Raw genomic sequence first — 27,750 nt, 5'->3', positions numbered from 1 at the left:
AAGTGCTGACTTTATTTCCACTTTTATGGGGAGAATTAATTTTGAACATTTATTCAAACTTTCATTGAGTAATTTTAGTCAGGGAGAAAGACAATCTGGTAGAAACGTACCATAGAGGTCGCCTCTGAACTGCTCTTGAATAGAATGACTTGCTTTGAATTGAAAATAGTGAATTTACAAGTGTTGTACGGGAGAAACTTCATGCAATGTAATTTTGATTGGAACTTTATACCTCTATTTAAAATCAAAGTCCTGGTCCCCCAAAGAAATAGGAGGACAGAAACTTTTCTTTCAGTTGGCTGGACCAGAATGTGGCTGTGCAGTCTGGATACTAAGGTCAGTATGTTTACCTTCACTTCTGGCGGATCACTAAATTAGTTGTCAGGCTCGCGTGAGCAAAACCGGCGAACACACAAATGATTAACTTTAACCTGCCGCCCCAGAAGTGCCAGTGGGCTGACCTAGAATTTATGTCTGTTATGATAAGTAGTAGTTTGCCATTTGAAAATCACTCAGTTTCGTTTACTACTTCAGCAAAAGGCTCTGTATAAAATGAGTATCGGGCGCCATACTCAAACCCTACTATCAGCTCTTACCAACTGAAATCGGGCCCCACCTGACGAGATCACGTCTGTAACCTATATGGTCAAGAGCCCAGGAGAGCCGCTGCAGGCGATGTCATGCTGTTACCAAAGGCAATCGCGTCGATCGTCTGCTGCCATTGCCCATCAACGCCAAATTTCGCCGCATTGTCCTAACGGATACTTTCCTCGAACGTACCACATTGATGTCTGCGTTTATATCACTCAGCGGTTGCTTGTCGGTTACTACTGACAACTTTACGCCGAAGCCGCTGTTCTCGATCGTTAAGTAAAGGCCGTCGGTCACTCCGTTATCCGTGGTGAGAAGTAATGGCTGAAATTTCGTATTCTCGATACACTCTTGACACGTGGATCACGAAATATCGGATCCCTAACGATATTAGAAATGAAATTTCCCACGCGTCTACCTCCAAGTCCGTTAGTTCCTGTCTTGCGTGCACATCACGTCGGAAACGTTTCCACATTAATCACCCGAGCACAAATGACAGCTCCACGAATGTTCTGACCTTTTACATATTGTGTACGCTGCAGTACTTCCATCTGTGTATGTGCCTATATATATCCCATGTGTTTTGTCACCTCAGTGTATAGCTTCATTTAGTTTACAACCTAAAATAGAATTACGACTGCATTAAATTAACGAATAACTTTTGCTGGCGTGTATCTGAGGGTCATTATACAGCATTTTTCGCTGTTCAAGCACCGGACGATTCTAGAATCTTTCGTTCTTTCCGTCGCAGTTGCCAGCAGAGTTTTTCGTAAATAAACTGTGCAGTGTAATCGTCAGATGCCGTACCAGATGCAGAAAACTGCCACTGGAGAGCACTATCAGTATCATGTTCCGTTTCAGAGTGTGCAGCAAGTATGACGGATACAACGTCTGGCGTATTTCGACATGAGAAACACGTCCTATATTTGAACGACTGTACGGAGTGGAAACGTAGAACACGCAATTCCGTTTGACGACACTACCACCATTCTTTTGGCGCAAGGCACGGTTAGTGTTCCCTTTATAATAAGAAACTTTCTCCTACGAAAATTCTTATACAGGCGACTACGCCGCCACAGTTATACAGGCTGTGTTAAAAAAGTGTCACGTATTCCCACATGAGGCAATATCGGTTAAAACAATAAAAACGTTCCTATAATGATATGTCCTGAAAGCAATGGGCTTTTGAACATTTGCATTTCACAGCCTGCATTTCATTTGCAGATAAGGCAGAACTTACTAGAGACGGCACAGTAAATTACCAGAGAACACACAAATGGCCACATGCAAATCCGCAACAGTCATGGAGATGAGGCATCACGACCAATTCAGTATCAATCTATGGGCGGGAACTGTCGGTGACAGACTGACTGAGACATACAGTTTACCAAACAGATTTACAGCTGCTGTGTACCTCTTGAGTTCTGCTCAACGAATTAGCGTCATTGTTGGAAAACACTGCATTCGCAGAAGCACAACGACTGTGGTTTATGCACGATTGTAAATCTCTCGCACCCCCCCCCCCCCCCCCTTACACACACATATTTCTCACGGATCGTACCACAGTGCCTCACTGCGACGTTTGCGGGTGGTGGATTGGTTGAGGAGAGGTTTGTGGCTCTTAGGACATTTAAAGACACTGGTTTACTGGATGTCCAACCCATCGACAATCTGCAGACATTGGAGAAGCATTTGACAAGAGCATTTCACACAGTTCGAATTCAGTCAAGTCTGTTTTAAAGCATACGTGTTCATTGTGAGAAAGGGCTCAAGGATGTGGCAGGCTGCATGATAACCACATGCGTCTACGGTGTCTACATCTATGTAAACGACAGATGAGAATGAAAGGGCAGATTGGCCTAATTTTCCGCAGGTATTGATTTCCGGACATAACATTATACGAAATTCTCTTCTAGTTTTGGCCCGTACCATAATCTCTAGCGGTAGTAAGTTTAGTATCTTCATTACTTCAGACATAATGGGTTCCACTGACACCCTGCGGCTTTAATAGCCTGTACACCTGAAGCAGGACACAACATTCTGACTTCACTAAAACTTACTTTTGGGCTCCTAAATTTGTGCCTGTCGAGGAGACGGACATTCCATGTGCAGAGAAAAATCATCATTGAGGGAAGCCGCTCCGAAGCAATACTAAACTAACGCATGCTCATCTTCGCAACTGCAGTAAAATGGATGCCAGATAACCAGCTTCGAATTCGGAAGAGCCATTCAACCATATCTGGGGATACAACAAATATCTTACGCCACCCTTCTCTTAGAAATTTATTATGTCAAGTGGAATTTCTGTCGAAGTCTCTCTGCATTACATCATTTCACGTAGGAAGTTATTCGTCCTGCTAATTTTTTTTACACTTCCCGCACCCCGCACTCCTTCACCTTTAGATTATTCTTTCTGCATGTCTTTACTTTGTGTCCAAAGTTATTCACTCCTATAACATGTTATACATTCTCAACTCCATACCACCTTTTTCATATTACTCTTAATATTTCGGGAATTACAGCCCACATTTTTTAATTATGAGAAACACAGACAGACGTAGAGTGGAATACGTGTAACGTGCCGGAGGGTCGCAAGCTGATGAGGCAATAATTACAGATGGAGTGATGGCTCATGACGGTAAGCAGTGACAACATTTCAGCATATACGTCACGTGACACGGGGAAATCACTAAAAACCTGAGTTTGGATGATTATATGCAAACTAGAGTCTCCCTTTCGCCCTTTTACAGGTAGCTTTAGTTTTCCGTAACCAACGACCTACCATTCACCAAATTGATTCAAAATAACAAAAAATACTAAGTAAAACTTAAATGGAACGTAAAAAATACACATATAGGCGATTATTTAACTTGTAACGCTCATAATATAGGGAGATTCTTTACGAGGACGTGATTGTAGAAGACAGAAAGCCCGAAAGTAAACATTCCCGAAGGAATTGTGTACGCTGGTTTGGAGCACAATTCCTAAAATTAGAAAACACTTTTCATTGTATTCGATAGATATGTGTCCAGGCAATTCCGTAGAATCTATTCTACATTTAACGGATCAACATAAACAAAATCCTTATACACTGAATATCGTGGTGGTGGTTGTTGGGATGTTTAAGGGGGGACTAAACAGCTAAGGTCATCAGTCCCCCCTGAAAATCGTGTCTGACGCGATACTAACAAATAGGTTAAGGTGAAAGTTTGCCTTTTATTTGTATCCGACCTTAAACTCAAAGTAATAAGAAAAACGAAGGTGTAATGCAATCATACAAATATAATTACTAGAGTGGTTCAAATGGCTCTGAGCACTATGGGACTCAACTGCTGAGGTCATTAGTCCCCTAGAACTTAGAACTAGTTAAACCTATCTAACCTAAGGACATCACAAACATCCATGCTCGAGGCAGGATTCGAACCTGCGACCGTAGCGGTCTTGCGGTTCCAGACTGCAGCGCCTTTAACCGCACGGCCACTTCGGCCGGCAATTACTAGAGTGAAGCAGACATGAAAAATTGATTCATTATTCAACCTAGTTGATTTTAAACACGAAACGAATTTAAAGTGGCTGCATTTCACTTCGGACTTATTATTTGAAAGTACCTCTAGTGACTGAGATTTTTCCTGCGTAGACAACGGGAGAAGCTGAAGGCTTGCTCTTTCACGTATTACATCAGGTTTCATATGCTTTGCTCAGAGCTTAAAGGTCGAAGTTCATCTAATAGATTCTTGCATCTTCTCTGGCGTATGTACTTATTCTCCTTTTCTTCATTAGTTATTAATGAAGTTTACCTTGCGTTAAGGGTCATGCTTACTCTTAGGACTGAACTATCTAGTTTAGCTACCAGGCTTAGCATCTGTTAACATATTTGGTCGCTCAGTTTCTTCACGGTATCAGCTGCTCATCTCGTAGAATATTCCATTAATACCAACAATATGCACGCATAAGTCTCTTTCTTTTGTTAAATATTGGAAGGTAAACCGTACCACTTGCTACACAAGACGGCAGAAATAAAATTTCCTTAGTTAGTAGCTAACAACGCCAAATTTATGCAAACTTTATTTACAGCTAATACTCAAAATTTTACAATATTTTATTATGATGAAGCATATTGCTACTTCATCGTCACAAGGGTGGCGTATTTTACATCAACGATAGAAAGTGAGCAATGTTCATCCTTGAAACGACGGTGGTAAAAAGTTCATGAAAATGGACCACGTACTTTCATGCCAGATTTGGACGGTGAGTGTTAAATCATCAAACTACTGCAGATGTTCAAGCTAATGTTTCGTTACGACAGGAAAAAAAGGAGCACCCTATTTTCGAAAACACGGCAAGAATAACGGCATTTGAACTGGAGACGTTCTAGGGTATGATGTTTGTACTAGAGGGGTAATACATTCAGTTATCTCTGAAAAAGATATAAAAACTGAGTACAAAGGTAACGAAGAGCAAATCGTTGAAAGCGGTAAACAGCTCTTTGCATAAGATGTAATTACGAGGTAACTAACTGAAAGCCCGCATCTCGTGGTCGTGCGGTAGCGTTCTCGCTTCCCACGCCCGGGTTCCCGGGTTCGATTCCCGGCGGGGTCAGGGATTTTCTCTGCCTCGTGATGGCTGGGTGTTGTGTGCTGTCCTTAGGTTAGTTAGGTTTAATTAGTTCTGAGTTCTAGGCGACTGATGACCTCAGCAGTTGAGTCGCATAGTGCTCAGAGCCATTTGAACCATTTTTTGAACTAACTGAAAGAAAAGCACACGCATTCTTTTGAAGATCCTCAGAGAAGACAGAAGCATAAATGACGTCACAGATGTTCGAACTTCAGTAGTGTGATAAACTACACGCTTAAATAATACAGAAAAGCACTAGACATTTTAGATGGACTTACTGCAGTAATATAAGCGCTATTTTTAAAAAAAAAGGGTGTTTCAGAGTTTTGATAATTTGAACAAGTATCGCTAGCAGCTAATGCAGGACTGGGAAACAAATGAGCAACTTGTCAATGTCTGTTACAAAAAAAAAAAAAAAAAAATGACTCTGAGCACTATGGGACTTAACATCTGTGGTCATCAGTCCCCTAGAACTTAGAACTACTTAAACCCAACTAACCTAAGGACATCACACATATCCATGCCCGAGGCAGAATTCGAACCTGCGACTGTAGCAGTCGCGTGGTTCCGGACTGAGGGCCTAGAACCGCTCGGCCACCTCGGCCGGCTAATGTCTGTTACAGAAAGAACGACCTCGGCCGGCTAATGTCTGTTACAGAAAGAACGACCTCGGCCGGCTAATGTCTGTTACAGAGAGAACAGATACGAAGGCGTGTTTATGATTCAGTAGAGGTACAGTGTCCTCCAGTGAGAATGGAAAATGATGGTACGACACTTCCTGATGGGCGTTATTTACTGAATGATATCAGTCTGATGTACATTACGTTTTACGATGCTAAATTTCCGTATCTTATTCAGTAAGTCAGGTTGTGCATGAAGGGCATGAAAATTGATCGTACAGTAACAGAATAATCGTTAAACAGGATTAAAAAGTATCACTGACCAGTAATGACACTCGTATGACCCTAAATATTAATTTCCTTCAGTAAGCGAGATCAATTATATCAGTTATTTTGTCTAAAGTAGAACCACACGGTAATTCAGAAATACGGGGTACAGCTAACGTTAACACCTACACGCTAGACTTTTAGATCAAATTTCGTATTATTTATTTCATTAGATTAATGAAGTAGGATATAACTTTCATCACATGCCTCTATTTCTTTTATCATTTGACAGAAGATTGTGAAACAAATTTACACTGAAGCGCCAGAGAAACTGATATATGTACGCATATTCAAATGTAAACGGGCAGAATACGGCGCTGCTCTTGGCAACGCCAATATAAAACAACAAGTGTCTAGCGCAGTTGTTGGATTGGATACTGCTGCTACAATGGCAGGTAATCAAGATTTAAGTGAGTCTGAACGTGGTGTTATAGTCGGCGCACACGCAATGGAAAACAGCATCTCCGAGGTAGCGATGAAGTGGGGATTTTCCCGTACGACCATTTCACGAATGTACCATGAATATCAGAAATCCGGTAAAACATTAAATCTCCGACGTCACTGCGGCCGGAAAAAGATCCTACAAGAACGGGACCAACGACGACTGAAAAGAATCGTTCAACATGACAAAAGTGCAACTCTTCCGCAAATTGCTGCAGAGTTCAAAGGTGGGCCATCGACAAGTTTGAGCGTGCGAACCATTCAACGAAACATCATCGATATCGGCTCTCGGAGCCGAAGACGCACTCGTATACTCTTGATGACTCCACGTCACAAAGCTGTATTCCTCCGGGGTTGGGAGATCGAACTGCGAGGTCATCGGTCTCATCGGATTAGGGAAGGATGGGGAAGGAAGTCGGCCTGAAGCGATTTAGGGAAATTACGGAAAACCTAAATCAGGATTTCCAGACGCGAGATTGACCCGTCGTACCCCCGAATGCGAGTATAGTGCGCCACCTCGCTCGGTTTGACGCCTCGCTTCGGCCCGTCAACACCGACACATTTCAAATTGTATCGAGCAGATGGGCCTGTACGGGTATGGAGACAACCTCGTGAACCTTAGATGTCCGCATGGGACTGTTCAAGCTGGTGGAGGCTCTGTAACGGTGTGGACCGCGTGAAGTGGGAGTGATATGGGTGCCCTGCTACATCTACATACGACTCTCACAGGCGACTTGTACGTAAGCATCCTCTCTGATCACCTGCATCCATTCATGTCCATTGTCCATTCCTACGGACTGAAGCAATCCCGGTAGACAATGCGACACCACACACACCCGGAATTACTACCGGGAGGCTCCGAGAACACACTCCTGAGTTTAAAACCTTCCTCCAGCCACCAAACTGGCCAGACATGAACGTTGTTTGGCATACGTGGAATGCCTGGCAACGTGCTGTTCATAAGAGATATCCATTCCCTCGTACTCTAATGGATTTATGGACAGCCCTGCAGGACTCCTGGTGTCAGTTCCCTCCACCACTACTTCAGACATTAGTCGAGTCCATGCCACGTTGTGTTGCGGCACTTCTACGTCCTCGCAAGGACCCTACACAATATGAGGCAGGTTTACCGGTTTCTTTGGCTCATCAGTGTATATTCTCTTGTGTAGACAACATTCAATTGATTAGCACTTAAAATGAGTCAGTTTTATATTTACAATTTTTTTACGTAATACTCCAAATCTGGTTTATTTTGATTTAACAGTTATAGAAGCTGAGATGCGCGTAATTGTAACTATCAGTGGTACGAAGATCCGTAGCCATCACGATGCCACATTGCTGTTCCTTATAACATACTGCAACTTTGTTTTTGTGTTATGTAGGAGCCAACCAAAACAACGTGTAGTCTTCACGTCTTCCTTGCGAAAACGGTTGTAGACGGAAAGTGTCGGCTTCTTTCCCGTTACAAAGGAAATGGATTTTTAAAACGGAAATCTACGTGCTCACTAGATAGAACGATTCCAGATTAGTCTCGTGCGATATTTCTTTTATCGAATCTGTGTTTACGGGGATAATACAACACGAAGAAGAAACAGCAATCCAGCAGCGAATCACTTGTCAGTAGTGCTGCATGCTTAGTGGTACCAGTGATCGCGGGCCAGGGCAGTGCTGTCGGTGCGGAAGTACTAGTTATTCTTCCTGTTTTGGCTCAAATGGTTCAAATGGCTCTAAGTCCTATGGGACTTAACTTCTGAGGTCATCAGTCCCCTAGAACTTAGAACCACTTAAACCTAACTAACCTAAGGACAACACACGCATCCATACCCGAGGCAGGATTCGAACCTGCGACCGTAGCGGTCGCTCGGTTCCAGACTGTAGCGCCTAGAACCGAACGGCCACATGGCCGGCCTTCCTGTTTTGCCATCTCAGTTAATACAAATAGACAAATCAAATATCGCGCTAGACTAATCTGGGACCGCACTATCGACTAGGCACGTAAAATCCGGCTTTAAAAATGATTTTGTTTGTAACAGGAAACAATCCGGCGCTTTCCATCGACACTGGGCCTCACATGAAGAATGTGATGAGTACTGTTTATGTAGACTGACTCCAGCTACACAATGCAAAACGAAATTGCAAATATCTGCTGAAACACCAAAGGCAGTGTGCCTGACTACTCTTAGGAGAGACACACTGTAGAGATCGTCTGCCGCCTATGATTCCTTTATTGACAAGACGGTAAACCTTAATCATTAATCTTTTTAATATCTCACAGTTGTCTAAACTGAGATGTGCAGTATAAGTCTACTGATACTGTTTGTCTAACCGTAATCTATCAAATTAAACGACGTTCTTTGTAAGAGTAGCGTTCGCTAGACAGGGCATTACACAGGTCTGCGACATAAAAATTGTTTGAAATTTACTGATTTTTGTAGTGTTTTTAACGCTGATTTCGGGAAAAATAGTGAAAAAATTCAATCACGTAGAGTTATTTCACAAACTGCTTGTCTACTTTCAGCCTTTTTCGATATTTCATCACTCTAGTGAATTTGAACTTTGGTTTTTAGGATCTCCGTAAACCGTTATATAGCCGTTTTTGTACTACATATACGTAAAAAACAGAGTTATTAGGCTGTCTGTCGCGCTGCCCCCTTCCCCCGCCATCACCAGGCAGTGAACATCTGCTATTGTCCTTCAGTTCACAGTATTTATTCACTCTGTGCTGTTCACGTGTTGTTGTTACTATTGCTTTAAAGTAGTGACTGTTTTCTTGTGCTGTGAATTTTTTTATGGGAAACGGATAATGGCTACCAGAGGATGTATAAAATCCTCTGATAGCTTCTGCTACATTTGTGGTAACTAACCGTTAAAGAGCAACAAAGAAACATCTCCGATTATTTGAGAAAGATAAGCCTTGGGCCGCACACACAGTTTGTTCAGTGTGTGTTGAAGAAGTGAGGCAATGGTTTCAACGTAAAAAGCAGTCCTTACGTTTTGGTATACCAATGGTTTGGAGGGAGCCTAAAAGTCACAGTGATGACTGCTACTTCTGTTCTTGCAACGTACGAGGTTTCAATATTTAAAAAAAAGGATATTTCTTACCCTAACATTCAATCAGCTATTTGGGGACCTGAAATACCAATACCCACTCCTCCCGATTCTTTGGATGATACAGATGATCTCGAGCCATGGGCTCAGAAAGGTGACAGTGAAGAAGACAGAGATTGCTACGATCCTGGCAAAACCGATCCCATTCCATTCTCACTATCTGAACTGAACGATTTAGCTAGAGATCTAGGCCTTTCTAAAGAATCGGCAGTGGTTTCTGAATCTAGATTGAAAGATAAACATATGTTGGCGCCGGGTGAATCCTTTTCTTGGTATAGATCGAGGGAAAAGTAGATCGTATCATTCTTCTCTCAAGAAGGTGATGTTTTGCTCTGATTTTCCTGGACTTGTGGCACGTTTCAGAATAGAATATTCTTCTGATGAGTGGAGACTTTTATTGATTCTTCAAAAAGAAGCGTTAAAGCAGTATTTCTACACAACGGCAATAAGTATGGTTCTATACCAGTTGGACACTCTGTTCACTAAAAAGAATTTTTAGAAATCCTTGAACTGGTTTTAAGCAAACCACTACTGGTCACTATGTGGTGATTTAAAAGTGATTTCAATGCTGCTTGGTCAAAAATGTAGCTATACAAAGTTCCCTTGCTTCCTCTGTGAATGGGGCAGTAGAGACAGAAAGCAACACTACATAAAATAAAGCTTGGCCCTTGAGAAAAACCTTACAGGCAGAGGTTAAAAATGTTGAGAGGAAACGCCTTGTGGACTCCAAAAACGTGTTACCTCACCACTTCACATTAAGTTGGAGCTGATGAAACAATTTGTTAAGGCATTGCCAAAAGAAGGAGAGTGTTTCAGATATCTTTGTGGACAATTTCCTGGTTTATCCGAAAGAATGCTAAAAACTAATGACAGATCCCAACATTGTGGACGAAATGGATACAGAGGAAAAGGAAGCATGGACATCTTTTAAATTAGTTGTTACCGGTTACCTAGGAAACAGAAGAGATCCAAACTACAAGACGATCATCACAGACATGTTCGACGACTGCAAGAAGCTGGGCTGTAACATGACCATTAAAGATCATTTTCTCCACTCACATCTTGACTGCTTCCCTGCAAACCTTGGTGATGTAAGTGAAAAGCAGGGCGAAAGATTCCACCAAGACATCAAAGAAATGGAAAGAAGATATCAAGGAAGACGGAAAGTCAACAAGATAGTAGGCTACTGCTGGATAATAATAAGAGATGATCCTCAACGAGTCCACAGCCGGAAAAGCTATGAAGGAAGCTTCGACAGAAAGCGAAAGCGTTATTATAAGGACTTATGAGCTTAAAGAGAAATGGAAGTGTAATGGAAATGCAGTTTAGAACATGATGTATAAATAAAACAAAATTTCATAACGTTGCAAGAAATGTGATATATTGCATACATTTTGTTATTATACTCAAAATACTCCCTTTTTGTGAGAAAACATGCCTAATAGAAAAAAAATTTATTGCATTTCTGAAATCACTGTCGAAAAACACATAAAAGTAAGTTACCAAATTTCAAACAGCTTTAAAAAAATATTTTTTACAGACCTGAGTTGTTAATGAAGTAGGAAAAAAAAATGCGGAGCAGAAGGAAAGTTGTACATATCCTGCTACCGACTTGTTCCCCATCATTTAGATAAAAATAGTTATAATATCCTATTGCACATTTATCTCAAATACTCCTATTTATGTTTGACGATATGACTCTAAGCTTCAAAAAGTGTATTCTGAGATGCAAACCGGCAATTGAGACACCTCAGACGGTTTAGTTACCGAGCGAGGTGGCGCAGTGGTTAGACACTGGACTCGCATTCGGGAGGACGACGGTTCAATCCCGCGTCCGGCCATCTTGATTTAGGTTTTCCGTGATTTCCCTAAATCGCTCCAGGCAAATGCCGGGATGGTTCCTTTCAAATGGCACGGCCGACTTCCTTCCCCGTCCTTCCCTAATCCGATGAGACCGATGACCTCGCTGTCTGGTCTCCTTCCACCAAAACAACCAACCAACCAACGGTTTCGTTTCTGTGTTTCTGAATATCGCCTATGATACTCTGAAATAATAGTTTGAACCCATGTTTATTCGAAATGACTGTTGAAAGTACAGTTTGTATTTGAGACTTGGAAAGGGATAACTAGGAGTTTCGACCTCTTCGGTACGAGAGTTACTTCATATGTGCATCATTAAAACTAACGTCGGGATATTTATGCGCTTTAACAACCTACTAAATACATAGCTAGTGAAAAATTAGACAAAGATAAGATCCAGTGAAGCAATGCAGCATTTTTATTTTTTTTATTTTTTGGCAAAGCGAAATATCTCCGTGAGCAATACAATTGGTCATATTATGGAAGACGAGATAGAGTGTATGACATGTGCTGCGCCAGGGACCACATTAACAACCATGAAACTGCAAGACATTGCACTGGTGTAGTTCGTCCAAAATAAACTCTCCAAGAAAGAGATTTTCGGACGAACATTCCGTGTTCTTTGTTGCCGTTATTTTGGTTGCAGATGCAAATGAAACCAGAATGATAATCCTTCAGTCAACTTATTTAAACACAGTCTGGAGAAGCCGTAGTTGATAGAAAATGCTATTCCATTAGCTTCTTCAGTACATGCTCCTTATAACTGAAGTTCTCATCTAGATATTACGTCTTTGAAAATGTAGCATACCTGGAATCATACAGGATATGAACTTCATCTACGAGGCACTATACTACAATGTTCAGGAGAGTCTGTCTATGTGCCCACGTACACCCGTTATGAATAACAAGTTATTTCCGTTTTTCAGCTTTATAAACGAGAACAGGCTTATTCACTGTACACATCGATCACTCGTCACGTAATGTTCAAATAACATTTCAGAGATGGACAAGTTGTCATAACTGTCAGAAGCAGTTGACGTGCCGTAACAAAATGATATATCTCACTGTAGTGCGCAGTAGCATCTGGCACAACAGATGTCTAGAAAAAAAAAGTGTATGTGTATGTGTGTGTGTGTGTGTGTGTGTGTGTGTGTGTGTGTGTAGGGGGTTGTGGGGAAGGGGAACAAGAAAGGCTCGATTCGTTGAAATGAAGAAACCTGATGATTCGCCATCTAACTCTTACATGTGCTGCAAAGCGAATACAGGGGATATCTGGAAAAATCTCTCTTTACATGTTATGTGGGAACCATTGCGAGAGAACCTTTGACGAAAAAATTTCGCTGCATTCACCACGCACAGAACGTTCGTTGTAGTCAGAAATGCTTAAAACTCTTATAACAAGGAAGCCATACTGATTCTCGTTCTCCTGTGGTACCCGGTCTAGATAGGCATTACGACTGAATATCTCTCCGAATGATGTATCTATTCTGATATATGAATTTTACTAAAAAAAAAAAAAAAACTAAAGAAGCCGTACCCATAAATCGCGTGTTCTTCTTTTTTTATTTACTATGATAAGGTGTTATATGTCAATGGAGTCGATCGTTTAAGACTGGAAGTACGAATGTTCACGATTTTGGAAGACGTGGCCGTCCATCTGTAACCGGAAACAAATTGCTATAGAAGACCGACGAAGGATTCTTGAAAATCTGTATTGCATGATATATCAGCTATGGGACAGCTATCCGCGGATATTCCGTTGACTCAAGGAAAATAGATTACCATAATGTGGGACAGCTATCCGCGGATATTCCGTTGACTCAAGGAAAATAGATTACCATAATGTCTGCGCACGTTGGGTTACAAATATTCTTTCTGACTTCCACAAAACTCAAAATATGGTGCCTTCTCTGGACCTTCTACCACGTTACGATGCCGAAGCGGAAGGTCTACTGAGAACATCCTAACCGATGCTGAACAGTGCTAATGTGAAATCAGTGGTGTCACCGCCAGACAACACACTTGCTAGGTGGTAGCATAAATCGGCCGCGGTCCATTTAGTACATGTCGGACCCGCGTGTCGCCACTGTGTGATCGCAGACCGAGCGCCACCACAAGGCACGTCTCGAGATACGATATAGCACTCGCCCCAGTTGTACGACGACTTTGCTAGCGACTACACTTACGAAGCCTTTCTCTCATTTGCCGAGAGACTGTTAGAATAGCCTTCAGCTAAGTCCATGGCTACGACCTAGCAAGGCGCCATTAGCCTTACATAGTTTGATACCGTATGAAATGTCTCATCAAGAATGCTGTATTCACATCAAAGAATAAAAGATAAGTATTCGAGGAGCTGCATACTTTTCTTATTAGAATTCACTACTTATCCTGTTCCAGAATTCACGCCCGTCTGCGTTAGATAGCGTGCCTTTCGGCCTCCTTTATCTACAAGGTGTTGGCAGATTTACCAACACATCATTGGCGACGAGGGAAAGGGTCTTGTTCTTTCTAATTGCTTACATTTACTTGTGTCATGGCTTCACCACAATCTCCAGATGTACTGTCCGAATTTTATCGCTTGCAGAGTCAGCAGACGCAGGCGTTATTGGATGCCCTTGGACAGCTCGTCCAGGGTCAACGTGCCATTCAAACCGAAGCGGCGGCCGCCGCTTCATCGCTCCCGCAGCCACAACATGCAGTTGCACCGCCGTTTCGCAATTTTGATGCACAGCAAGAGACCTGGACTGAGTGGTCCCGCCAGTTTTGATTTCATCTCGCCGCCTACAGAATTCAAGGTAACGAGCGGCAGCCTCATTTATTGTCGTGTGTAGGGGTGCAAACGTACCGTGTGATAGTGAAATTGTTTCCCCGCCGCGACGTAGCAACTCTGTCCTACGAGGAAATTTTGTCTGCATTGGACGCCTATTTCAAGGAAACAGTTAATGTAGTTGCAAAAAGGTATACGTTCTTTCGTACAAAACGTACGGCCGGTCAAACTAATCGGGAGTGGGTTGCAACTTTGCATGGCCTTACTGGGGATTGTGCGTTTGAATGTGACTGTGGTCTTCCTTATTCAGATACTATGGTACGTGATGTAATTGCACAGAACGTTTCTGATGTTCGTATACGGGAACAGATATTGAAACTAGTTAATCCCTCCCTTCAACAAGTGATAGACATATTGGATAGACAAGACACGCTTGACTTAGCTCAGGTATCATTTGCAACTTCGCCAGCCGTGTGTAACATTAACCGGCCAGCCGGGCGCGTTGCACGTCCCGGTAAACTGCCCTCGCGCACGTCTGCACAGCTGCCGCCACGCTCTAAACCAGGTGTGCCGCGCCAGCACACAAATCCAGTGAAATCATGCCCGCGGTGTGCAACTAGACATTCGCGCGAAAATTGCCCGACACGCCAAACTATTTGCTTTTTCTGTAATAAGAAAGGACATTTTCAAAGTGTTTGCCAGAAAAAGCTCAGATCAGACAATCACAACCATTCCAGGCCCTTTGCTTCGCGCCGGAATCGAACCAAGGACACTCAGGCTCGTGGACCTTCGCCCATGGACATTCATGTAGTTAATTCCACTTCGTCCAGTGCCACTTTCTCTAACAGTGACTGTGTTCGTCCCACAAAAAGTGTGCGTCGACGTCGCCGGAAATCACGTCAATTAGCAAGTGATGCTGCACCTGTATTAGTTCAAATTGCACGAGACAGTCGCTCTTGTCGTCAGCAGGACAATAAACTTTTTGTAGATTTGGACTTTAATGGCAAGGTCATACCATTCCAGCTCGATACCGGAGCTGCAGTTTCATTGCTCAATCACGACACGTACAAACAACTGGGCAAACCTCCGTTGCATGCCGCAAATCTTACGTTAAAAAGTTATTCAGGACAGCAGGTCCCTGTGTTAGGACAGTGCACTCTTCTTGCAACATACAAGGGACAAACAAAACTTGTGTCATTTTACGTTATTCGTTCTTCTTCTGCAGTGAACTTGTTTGGCTTAGATTTATTTCAGTTGTTTAACATGTCTATAGTAAATCAGGTCCTATCAGTGAACCAGACTGTGCCTTCAGACAGTGTTTCTCGTCTGTGTGAAGAATTTGCAGAAATTTTTGCACCGGGCTTAAGTTGCGCTAAGAACTATGAAGCACATTTGGAACTGAAAGTAAACGCGCAACCGAAATTTTTCAGAGCGCGCAATGTTCCTCACGCATTGCGTGTTGAGGTCGCAAGAACATTACACGATTTAGCATCACAAGGTGTGAATGAATGTGCGCAATGCCTCTTCTATTTCAGCTCCGCTTCATAGCTTACGCCGTAAGGGTGTTCCGTTCGTCTGGACGACGGAATGCGAACGCGCCTTTCGCCAGTTGAAATCGGCGTTGCTTTCAAATACTTGTCTTACGCCATTCGATCCCCAGAAACCCCTTTTGTTGATGGTACATGCATCGGATTTCGGGATCAGTGCTGAGCTTGCGCACAGAGTTGGCTCGCATGATCGCCCTATTGCCTTTGCGTCCAAATTGCTCTCATCTGCGCAGAAATTCATTCGCTGGTCTATTTTCCTCTCGCAGTACCGCTACGATATCTTGTATCGGTCCACTGCTAAGCACGGAAACGCCGATGCGTTGTCCCGTTTGCCTGTTGCTGAGGATAAAGCATTAGATTCTTCCGAACTTGCTTGCATGTTCATTGATTCGGAAACCGATGAAGTGGTCGAATCGTTTCCGATTGATTTTCGTCGTGTAGCTACAGCCACAGCCGCTGACCCTGTCGTTGCTACCGTTTTGCGTTTTGTTGCTACGCAATGGCCTTTGTCAAAGTCTCGGATCGAGGATCCGTTGGTTCGCCGATTTTTTGCTCACAAGGAGAGACTTTTTGTTCGACGTGGTGTTTTGTTTTTGCGTTCTGATAATGATCAGTCCAGAGTCGTGGTCCCACGTTCGTTACAGTCCTCTGTCTTAAGACTTCTTCACCAGGGACATTGGGGTATAGTGCGAACGAAACAACTTGCTCATCAGCACTGTACTTCGTTCGGAATCGATGCTGCGATTACGAATATGTGTTCTACTTGCATGGCGTGTGCCGAACAACAATCCGCACCGCCGCGGAAAGTCTTTGCATGGCCAAAAGCCACTTCCCCTTGGCAACGCTTGCACATCGATTTTGCTGGTCCATTCTGGAATGCTCGATGGTTGGTTCTGGTAGATGCCTTAAGTAATTTTCCTTTTGTTGTCCGGATGTCTTCCACGACGTCCTCTGCCACCATCCAAGCGTTGTCTGCTATTTTTTGCATTGAAGGTCTTCCGCAGACTATTGTTCCCGACAATGGCCCACAAGTCATGTCCGCGGAATTTCAGTCATTCTGCCAGGCCAATGGTATTCAACATCTGACGTCCGCGCCGTTTTCGCCTCAGTCAAACGGTGCCGCTGAACGATTGGTCCGGACTTTCAAGTCACAGATGTTGAAGTTGAAAGAGTCGCATTCTCGGGAGGACGCGTTGTTGCTCTTTTTGTCATCGTATCACTCTCAGCCCCGAGATGGTCGCTCGCCGGCTGAGTTGCTCCACGGTCGTGCTCATCGAACCTTGATGTCTTTGCTGCATCCGCCGCATCAGGTTCCTGTGCAGCGAAAGAATCCTGCTTTTGCTCCAGGCGACGTTGTATTTTATCGCAACTATCGAGGTTCACGGCGTTGGCTCGCAGGGCGCATTCTTCGCTGCCTCGGCCGCGCGATGTATTTGGTTTTGGGGGCCTCTGGTGAGGTGCGTCGGCATCTCAATCAGCTGCGCCTCTGTCGTCGCACGGGTTCTGCCGCTCCCCGTCTGCTTTCAGCGACGGTGCCGTCCGGTCAGCGCCCTGGGGACCCATCTACTGGCTCGCCTCATCCCCAGGTGTTACCGACGATGCCTTCCATTTTGCCCCATGGCGACGCGCCGCTGCAGCCGCCGCCGCCGCCTGTTGTCCAGCCGGCGCCGCCCGCATTCGACGCTTCGCTGCAGCCGCCCAGCGCCTCCCCGGGTCACGCGCCGCCGATCGCTTCCCGTGACCAGCTGTCCTCCGCCATGGAACTCTTGCCCGCTCCGGACCACATGGCGTCTTCGCGCGTCGGCTACCCCGACGCAATGGAGGTCGACCCTTCGGCCCCTCCTCTCTCTTTACGGGCGCATACACCGCATGTTGACGTGCACCCTGGACTAGGTTTTCAGGCGTTTCCTAGCTCCCCTCGGACCGAATGGCCGGGTGCGGGTGGCCCAGCCTCGCCTGTTGTTAGGCTCCCCACCTCATCGCATACGTCAACATGGGGTCCTCCCCACGGCGGGCGGAAGCCTTATAACACGACCGTTCGCCGATTTGTGGGGGAGGAATGTGGTGTCACTGCCAGACACCACACTTGCTAGGTGGTAGCTTAAATCGGCCGCGGTCCATTTAGTACATGTCGGACCCGCGTGTTGCCACTGTGTGATCGCAGACCGAGCGCCACCACAAGGCAGGTCTCGAGATACGATATAGCACTCGCCCCAGTTGTACGACGACTTTGCTAGCGACTACACTTACGAAGCCTTTCTCTCATTTGCCGAGAGACTGTTAGAATAGCCCTCAGCTAAGTCCATGGCTACGACCTAGCAAGGCGCCATTAGCCTTACATAGTTTGATAGCTATCGTATGAAATGTCTCATCGAGAATGCTGTATTCACATCAAAGAATAAAAGATAAGTATTCGAGGAGCTGCATACTTTTCTTATTAGAATTCACTACTTATCCTGTTCCAGAATTCACGCCCGTCTGCGTTAGATAGCGTGCCTTTCGGCCTCCTTTATCTACAAGGTGTTGGCACATTTACCAACACATCAAAATCAAAACAGCAGGCAATGGTGTTGACTCATATTAACTCCCACAACAAAGCAAATTAGACCTTGTCAGCCAAATAGTTTACGACTGCCGTAGTTGTTACGGCGAAGAGGGAATGTCGCCCTAGTGTACTACGGAACATGGAGGACAGTACGTGTGAGAGGTTAAGAATACGTGTTTGAATCATTCAAAACAAGCGACGAATCACTAGGTGGCTACACTCTCAAGCGGTAGAATATTATACAGAGCTAATTCGTGAACATATTACGCGCTATGATTAGCAGTTTAATTGTTGCTTATGCAGACATGTAATATAATGTTGTAATTCTGAAGGCCTTCGTAAAGGATGAAACTTTTTTGTGAAATGTTGCTTTATGTAACCACGGACTTGTCAAAAAAGCACGTATAATGTTAGTCACTTTAACTTCACAGGTTAAGCAGCCGCCAGACACTGTTTAACGGCTAGAGATGCACATAATGGCTGTGTAACCTTGACTCTGGCTCTGTATTTAAAGAAGAAGAAGTATTGTCGTTGGACAGAAAATGGTATAAAATGAGAAGAAATGTGGACACGATATCTGCTAATAGCCCAGTAGAGATAGCTCTGAACAAGGGGTTGGGATGCAAAAGGTGCAGTACTTTCGATTTTCAGCATGTTGTATGTATTACCCCTCTCCCGATAAATCCAAGTATAAGACCTCCTCCCCCTTGTGCGTTTTCCGCTATGTAGAAAAAACCGCTAAGAAACTCACTCCCATAGCATTTTAGGCAATCATACGCTGTTTTAAGTATTAAAGAGCATTAAATTTCCTACAAGTTTCATACATAACGTTTTGGAAAATTCGGAACGGCTACTAAAATACGAGGATGCGAAAATCTCCGAAAATGTAAGATACGTTTTTAGTTCGCATATGTGTAAAACGCAGCAATGCTGTTGTTTCCATGAAGATTCACGGGAAATATTAGTAATTATTCTCTATACACGCCGAAAATTTTGCATTAACTATTTATGTGAAAGTGTGCTCGAAACGGAAAATACCACTCTCTGTCAAAAGCAGTAGTTCTGTATTTAATACCGTCTTTAACTCACTATGTACGAAATATATGTGTGTATTTCATGACATCCATGTCATTTCTGGGGAATATTTATTTTTAAAAAGAAAAACACAAGTTTTCAATAATTTCGCATACACTTATATTTCAACAAAATACAATTTCAAAATAAATCTTAAATTTAATTTTAATGATTTATACAAAATTTTTAATTAGAACCTCATAAATTTCACTGTTTTGCGTCAGTCGTGGTTGGTGAAAATAGTTAATCAATAAGACCAATAAGCAGCGGATCACCTAACTTGCCTTCATCCACGTTGAATCCAACCATTAGATCATTATCGAGTTATTCGAGATCACAATGAGCATCGAAGTCTCGCTTTTTTGTAGCTTCACTTGTGCCACGGGTCTTTTTGCATTGGAATGAAATAATCTTCAGCAATGCGTTTGGAGCTGGTTCTTTATTCAATGGCACTGGAGTTAGACCACCAATATCCCTCTTCCAGCCCACTTAACGGCGTCTTTTTCATAACCCATCCAAGTCTGAGCTTGCAGATAAGTTGCATATGCATGATGTTGAACTGCATTGTATGCGTGTCAAATCGGATTCGGAGTTTGTAGCAGCTTTAGAAAACCGGAGATATCACAACTCATGAATAGAAGTGTCAAGAGACCTCCATAAAGTGCCGCAAGCAATTATTCAGTTTCTTCTACGATCTTGTCTCTGCCTGCAGCTGGACCTTCGAAAAAGGAAAGACTTTTCCGGGATGAATACCTCTGAAGTGTGATGCAAAACTTATTATTACCTGTCCAAACAGAACAAGGGTGGTATAGCAAACAGTATCGCATGGAGAAATATAATGTTTTCCACAATATCTTTATATTTCAACCATGTTTTGGAATATGTCACCCCTTGCAGATTTGCAAAACAACACATTGGTTTTCAAAAGATCAATGTTTTCTCCAATAGAATAGTCTTTGGAAGACAACGAGATGGTAGCTTCCACAATTGCCACATCGGCATCTTCTGAAGCAATGAGATGAAACGGGATTTGTTTTTCTCAATCGATATCAATTTATATTTGGCACGTTAGTATTACATCTGGTAAGTCGGGAACGTCTCGTGTCACTGCGTTGACCCGTAGTAGCCTATTCTCAACTGCAGTAGTTCTCAATTTCATCGCAAAAATTTTGTAATACAGCTAACTACAGAGTCCAGCGAGTGAGAACGCTGTCCTTTATACCTCATCTACGAGTCAACCCACCAGGATTTGCTCAGTTGTCATGTCCGTATCCAACGACATCACATACAAAAATTTGTTACAGCGTCTGATTGTGAAATAGCCAACAGTTGTGAATTTTTGAAATTCTAGCGGATCCCTTTTATCTTCAAGACTCAGCATATGTTGCACGTACAGGTGAGCATATTAAACGTAGTGGCAGTGTCCGATAGCGTGAAAATAATTAATAATTCTCTGAATCTTCTCAAGATGAAGCTGCCAGTTTCCCATCCTTTCTGTTTAAACAAAGTATTTTCTGAGTGCGACCATCCGGAAATAATGAACTCACAGTACGGCTGTTTCTATAGTCTTTCGAGATCTTCATTAAACTTACCATTGACACTGCGGAAATGCGGGTTGTTTTCTGCGGATAGTGTAACACAATTCTCCTTGTAGTAAATCGTGTTGCTCAAACTAGCACGTTAATCGGTGATAATTTGAACCTTAAATTGGACAAAGTCCGATGAACTAAAACGCAAGCACTCATTGCTCGAGCACAGGCGTGACCAAAAATCATCTTGCCAGGACTATCTTCAGCATGAATACATGACAGAGGTTCCTTCAGGCAGATAAAAACAATAACGAGCCTACTGCTCCCACATAGTACGTTGCTGTCTGAAACCCTACGGCACAAACTATGGCAGTGTTCAAATCTGTTCTTGATCACTAGATATTAAATCACGTGCTTTTAAATACAAATGTTGGTGAGACGTTACTTTTATATTCCAGAGCCGTACATTTTTCGACTGCTTGAAGCAGAGATGTTAATACTGTATCATAGCTGCTTGGCGGGGAATTCATGAATGGCATACCACCAATTTTTTTTGTTTCATAAAGTTTATCATCAAGCCGTTCCAGCCAGCGAATGACACACAATCTGACCACCTCCAATAAAGCCACATGAAATCACAAGTTGAAAGCATGGTTTTTCCACATAGTAGTTGCTACTGTTCAGTGTCTTCAACAATTATTGTTTCCAGTCCAGAGTCCTTTCTTGTTTCAATACCTGCAGCTCAACAGGAATAATTTGTGGCAATAATTGTTCAGACTCTTCGTAACATGTTGAATATTTTGGTCTAGGATCACAGAGGTCTTTGGACTGACAGACATAATCCCTCCCAATGCAAGAAATGTAACTTCCCCATTCAGCGAGTTAATGTTGAAGTCACAGGTATGAAATGTGAATTTACAAAACGCGTTCTTCTTGAGCCATGCGTCCAGGTGAAGCACAGCTGATAACTCAAATTTAGAAACTTCATCATAAATGGAAAAAAGTCCGAGATGTGATATATTTACAAGAAGTCGTGATCGAAAACTTCTGTATAATTGACTACCTACTCCAAACAGAAGCGACGACAAAAATGATAGTAGTTTTGCCGTGGATATCACTGAACGTGACAACTTTACACAATTCTCCCTCCATCCATCCATGATGTCTTTATTGCGTTTCAGAATCACATTTTCCATGAAATAAAGTGAGTAAGGTAGTACCACAGATTCAGATTGTTGCTGTAAACCTGAGAACGAATGTCGTCTACAATGATGTCAGCTGCCGCCCTGAGGATTCGAAAACAGTCTTCTTACAAGTTATTTTTCCTTTCGTTTTACCAGTTATTATGGGGAATTTGGCAACCAGTCTTTTCGAAACGTAAAAATGGCGTCTGGCATTGCAAATCAGAAAACAGTTCATCTTCGTTATATTTTCGAAGTTTCGCTTTTATCGTTCTAATGACTAGACGAAATTCTTCTTCTGTCTGTTCAACCAAGTCTTGAGTTGGAAATTGGTGTTTTTCAGAATTCTCTTCCAAACAGGAGAAATTGAAATCCATGGTTTCATCAACGCTCTTTGCTAGGCAGTGCACTCCTCGCATCCCAGTAGGGGATGTACTCTACTGTACAGTTTTTGTTGCATGACAAGGGTATGCTGCACAGCTGCTACTAATTCATTTCCACACGTAGAGTGGATATAAGTTAAAGTATTTCCTGTGCCTATTGGTGCCCTCGTGGACTGACAATATTCAGAACTCAGTCTTTCATGGACAGGTTTCCACTTCTAGCGAAAGCGAGTTTTTCTCTTGCTCCTCAAAATCCAGAGGTACTCCGTTGCCGAAGACAGAGCTTTTTCTCTGAAATTGAGAAACAGTTCATTCAACGATATAAGGTGAGTTCTAGGTGCCGACTGGGAAGCCTCTATTCTAAGGTAAGCTGCTATCAGTTTATCAATATTTATCTCATTTTGCATGAAGAATTAACCTGGATTTCATTCACGCTATTTAGAAAATCAGAATGTGGTCTAAGTTTACGCTTTCCATTCGAGTCAGATAGTCTATTTACATCTCTCTCTTTCACTAACTACCTTTCACTTTCGCTAAAACTTTCAGCACAAATAGAGGACGCTGCCCGATGTGAATCCGTCATTTCAAACGGAGGAGCACGTACAACAATAAGGCACGAACGCGTACTGACTGCAATTAAATAGTAACTGACGGGAAATTTGAAAACTTCGAAGAGCTGCGCAGTGGAAGGGAGAGTGTCAGAGATGGGATGGAGTGAGGGAATAGGGGGAACCAAGCCAACAATGGACTAACAACGAAAACAGAATAAGATATTGTAAATCTTGTTTTGTTGAAATATAAGTGTATGTAAAAGTGTTGAAAGTTCGCGTGGTTTGTTTTTATTGTTTCTCCCCATAAATTGCATGGATCTCATGAACTACATGTGTAACTTGTAAACATAATGGCTTAAAGATGATATTAGATACAAGATTACTGGCTTTGACTTAGGCAGGTATTTCGAATTTTGAGTCCACTTTAACTAACATTATTAGTGTAACATATCTCGGCGTGTATGGGCAGCAATTACAGCAATTGTTTTGTAAATACTGAAGGAAATTAAATACTGTACACTACTGTTTATTGTACTTTGTACGTAAAAGTGCACTAATAGAGTTATGAAGGAGAGCTTTTGCAATTTCACCGGCCGGTGTGGTCTAGCGGTTCTAGGCGCTTCAGTCTGGAACCGCGCGAACGCTACGGTCGCAGGTTCGAATTCTGCCTCGGGAATGGATGTGTGTGATGTTCTTAGGTTACTTAGGTTTAAGTAGTTCTAAGTTCTAGGAGACTGATGACCTCAGATGTGCTCAGAGCCATTTTTTTGCAATTTCTTGATATTTTTCCAGATTTACACAGCTTCGTATCTCAGTAGCCGTTCCGAAACTTCGAACATGTTGTTCCTGAAAAGTGAAGAAAATTTAACTCTCTTTATAGCTGATAATAGCATATTTTGGGCTAAAATGTAATGAAAGCGACTTACTGAGGAAAAATTTCTATTTTGCAGCTGTTGTTTCAAGCTAGTGGATAACGCACAAAAGGGAGAAGGTCTAAAACTCGGATTTTTCACGAGAGAGTTAATACATCCAAGAAAATAAATATTACTCCACCTTTGGCGGAAATGTTAACTCATAACCTAATGATTATGTCTACTCTCAGCGAATGGTCAGTGGAACTTCTAATAACCTAAAGGGTGCAGAATAAAAACCGCTGTTAGTCACAACAGAAAGTGATTTTATTTAACACACGATCCGTTTCTGAATTGTATCCATTTTCTGGTGGCTTACATTCATGTCGTTTCCAGCTAATTGACCTCCAACACCGAAGATGGAAACAAGTATATGAATATTAACCGCCTCAAGATGGGCACAAACCCGAAACCTGCCACGTGTTAAATAAAATCACCTTCTGTTGTGACTGGCAACGGCCTTGCCGCGGTGGATACACCGGCTCCCGTGACATCACCGAAGTTAAGCGCTGTCTGGCGTGGTCGGCACTTGGATGGGTGACCACCCAGGTCGCCATGCGCTGTTGCCATTTTTCGGGGTGCACTCAGCCTCGTGATGCCAATTGAGGAGCTACTCGAGCGAATAGTAGCGGCTTCGGTCAAGAATACCATCATAAGGACCGGGAGAGTGGTGTGCTGACCCCACACCCCTCCTATCCGCGTCCTCTACAGAGGATGACACGGCGGTCGGATGGTCCTGGTAGGCCACTCGTGGCCTTTAGACGGAGCGCTCTGTTGTGACTGATAGAGGTTATTATTCTACTCCCTATGTAGGATGATTCAAGGAGTTCAATTGAATCCATTATGGATGAAATAGTTTTAGTAAGTTGTTGTGAGTTACTTCGCCTCTGCATTGGAAAAGAAGACACAAATATGTGAACATTTATGCCCTTCTACTTAATTGATTTTATTAAATACCACAACTGTGAAACATGCAGACTACATAGACCATGGAAGAATCGGGGAACCTCGACCTTTCTCTTTTTTAATTGCAGTCCCTTTTTATGTTGTGCGTAGAATGCTGTTTTTTCTTCTCAATAATTTCCTGCGCAGTACGTTGCTGAGAAAGATGTGGCACATCTACCAGTCTGGTTATCGCCAGTGCAATTTTGTTTTTACTCTTTAACGTGGAGCCCATAGTTATGGAAAACCACCATACAGTGAGATAAGTTGTAATAAATCAATTTGTTACTAGACATATGTGGCGAAACACCAAAACAAATAAAGTTCGCCATCCTTTGCGCGCCACTTTTTCAAATAAGTTACAACACCAGTATATGCTGTAGTAATGAAAACTTTCGGTCATATGTGGGAAGTACTAAATCTTGACCTTAGCTGACTGCTTTTCCAGCAGGATGGCACAAAAAAATTTGAATTAACTCAAAGAATTGTTCTGATTAACTTCCTGCGAATTCGGAAGTTGAGGGAGACGAAGATCCAGTTTCGTGCGCTTCGGACATTCGCATTTCCCAAATTTCACCGACTGCCTTATATCTCTGCTGGTAACAGAGTGTCGATGGGTGCCGTATTTTAATATTCAAAGTCATTCCGAAATTCATCAATAAAATTCGCTCCTGAAATCACTCATCACATGACGACGACTGTCTATAAAAAAACGTACACGTCTTTACCTTATTCCAACAAATCAGTATTCTGACTGAGAAACATTTCAAGTTTTACTGTTATGTATGTATAATGTTACATCATAAGCAAAACACTAACACACGTTCTTAGTATCAGGTTTAAAGACCTGATCTTAAAAACGACACTTTTCCATTTCCAACACAGCACTCCATTATTGCAAAACATTTCAACAATTATTTTCATTAATGAATTTGATTTATGTCAAAGTCAATAACAATCACCCGCTGGTTCTACCCTCGCCCGACGGCCATTGTGCAGAGGCCAAAAGCGGCCAGCTCACATTTATTAGTGGCGACGTCACAGATGCTGCCGACTGCAAGGTACGGCACCTTTCCTCGATATCAAACAGATTACAAACAGAACACTGAGTATACAATTCCTACATTTTTAGTCACAACAACAATATTTAACACTAATGCTTTTCATCATAGGTCAGCATATCGGTATAATATTGACTGATTTGCGACTGAACTGAAGAACGTGGTCAACGTACACGGTGAAATATTGTGCAAACAAAGTAAATTTTTACTAATTGAACGTGTGTTATCGTTTGTGGGGTTATTGAGAGTTTTTACAGAAAGACTGAAACGTGCTATTGTCGAACCGCTCTGTAAGAAAAATAATACGAGAGATGTTAATAACTACTTATCTATTTAACTGTGACATTATTTTCCAAAACATGTGAAGCTAATTGGGTCTACAATAGTTTGTCACATGAGCAACAATAATATCATCAGGAAATCAAGCTTGGATTTCGGAATAGTTGATCTACTTAGTATACCATTTCTATGTTTATTCAACAAATTTTAAGAGCAGTAAATAATAAAATGGTGATGGCTGGTATTTTCTGCGATGTATGTAAGACATTTAACTGTATAAATTCCAACATTATATTAGACAAACTGAGATTTTGTGCAATTAATGGTATAGCCGACATCTGAATATGTCTTACCCAATAAAAAAAGTAGTAATTCAGCCAATGAAGTCAGATGATACTCCCTTCAATGGGAAGTAATGACATATGGAGTTCCACAAGGCTCAGTCTTAGAACAACTATTATTCTTTGTATAAGCAACTTCATTTCCCTCTCATATATAACAAGGAGAATTAATCCTTTTTAGATATCACAGTAATATTGTAATTAATACAGATATACACACAGGAAAAGAAGACTTTTAAACAGTATTCTCAAAAGTATCATTGACTGTTTATTTTATTTTACTACTTTTTTTATGGATAGCCTCACCCTCAGTTTTAAAAAGACACAACATTCAGTTCTGCACATGTAGCGGTACTACACCAACAATAAGTGCCTTACATGGTGAGGAAATAGTAAAAATGGCGGAAATTCAAAATCCTTAGGCGTCAGATTTCATGAGAATTTAAACTCTAAAAAGTACATTTTTTAACTCCTGCAAAATATTAGCTCAGCCACATTTGCAACATTGCAAATGTTGGGGAGAGAGAGATCACATGACCTATTTAGCATATTTTCATTCAATAATAACATATGAAATAATGTTCTGAGTAGCGCATATTTAAGGAAGTCTAAATTGCTCAAACCGATCTATGAAGATAATATTTGGTGCTCATCCACCATCATCTTGTAGAAATCTGTTCAAGGAGCGGGCATTCCGACTATGTTTATTCTTTCATGATGTTTGTTGTAAACAATTCAGTTTAGTTCAAAAAGAATAATCTTCTTCTTCTGTTTCTTCTTCCTTAGCGTTGGTCCCACGTGCTGCGATCTTATGCCTGATCAGGGTAAGGACTGATATCTTGAGGTCTTCAAGCAGGGTGTCAAGCCATCACTGCCTTGGTCGTCCTGCTGGACGTTTCCCATTTACATTTAGGTTGAAACTAGTCTTTGCCACTGTTGTCTCGTCTGCTCTGAGGACCTGCCCGTACCAACGTAGGCGGCTTTCTCTCTTTTTGTATACTATGGGTGCAACGCCGTACAGCCTGCTAACTTCATTATTTGTGACGTGGTCATTTAATGTTAATCCCGATGTCCACCT

This window comes from Schistocerca americana, chromosome 7 (genome assembly GCF_021461395.2).
Source record: "Schistocerca americana isolate TAMUIC-IGC-003095 chromosome 7, iqSchAmer2.1, whole genome shotgun sequence".
In the NCBI taxonomy this organism is placed as follows: domain Eukaryota; kingdom Metazoa; phylum Arthropoda; class Insecta; order Orthoptera; family Acrididae; genus Schistocerca; species Schistocerca americana.
Note: the sequence above shows the minus strand (reverse complement) of the source record.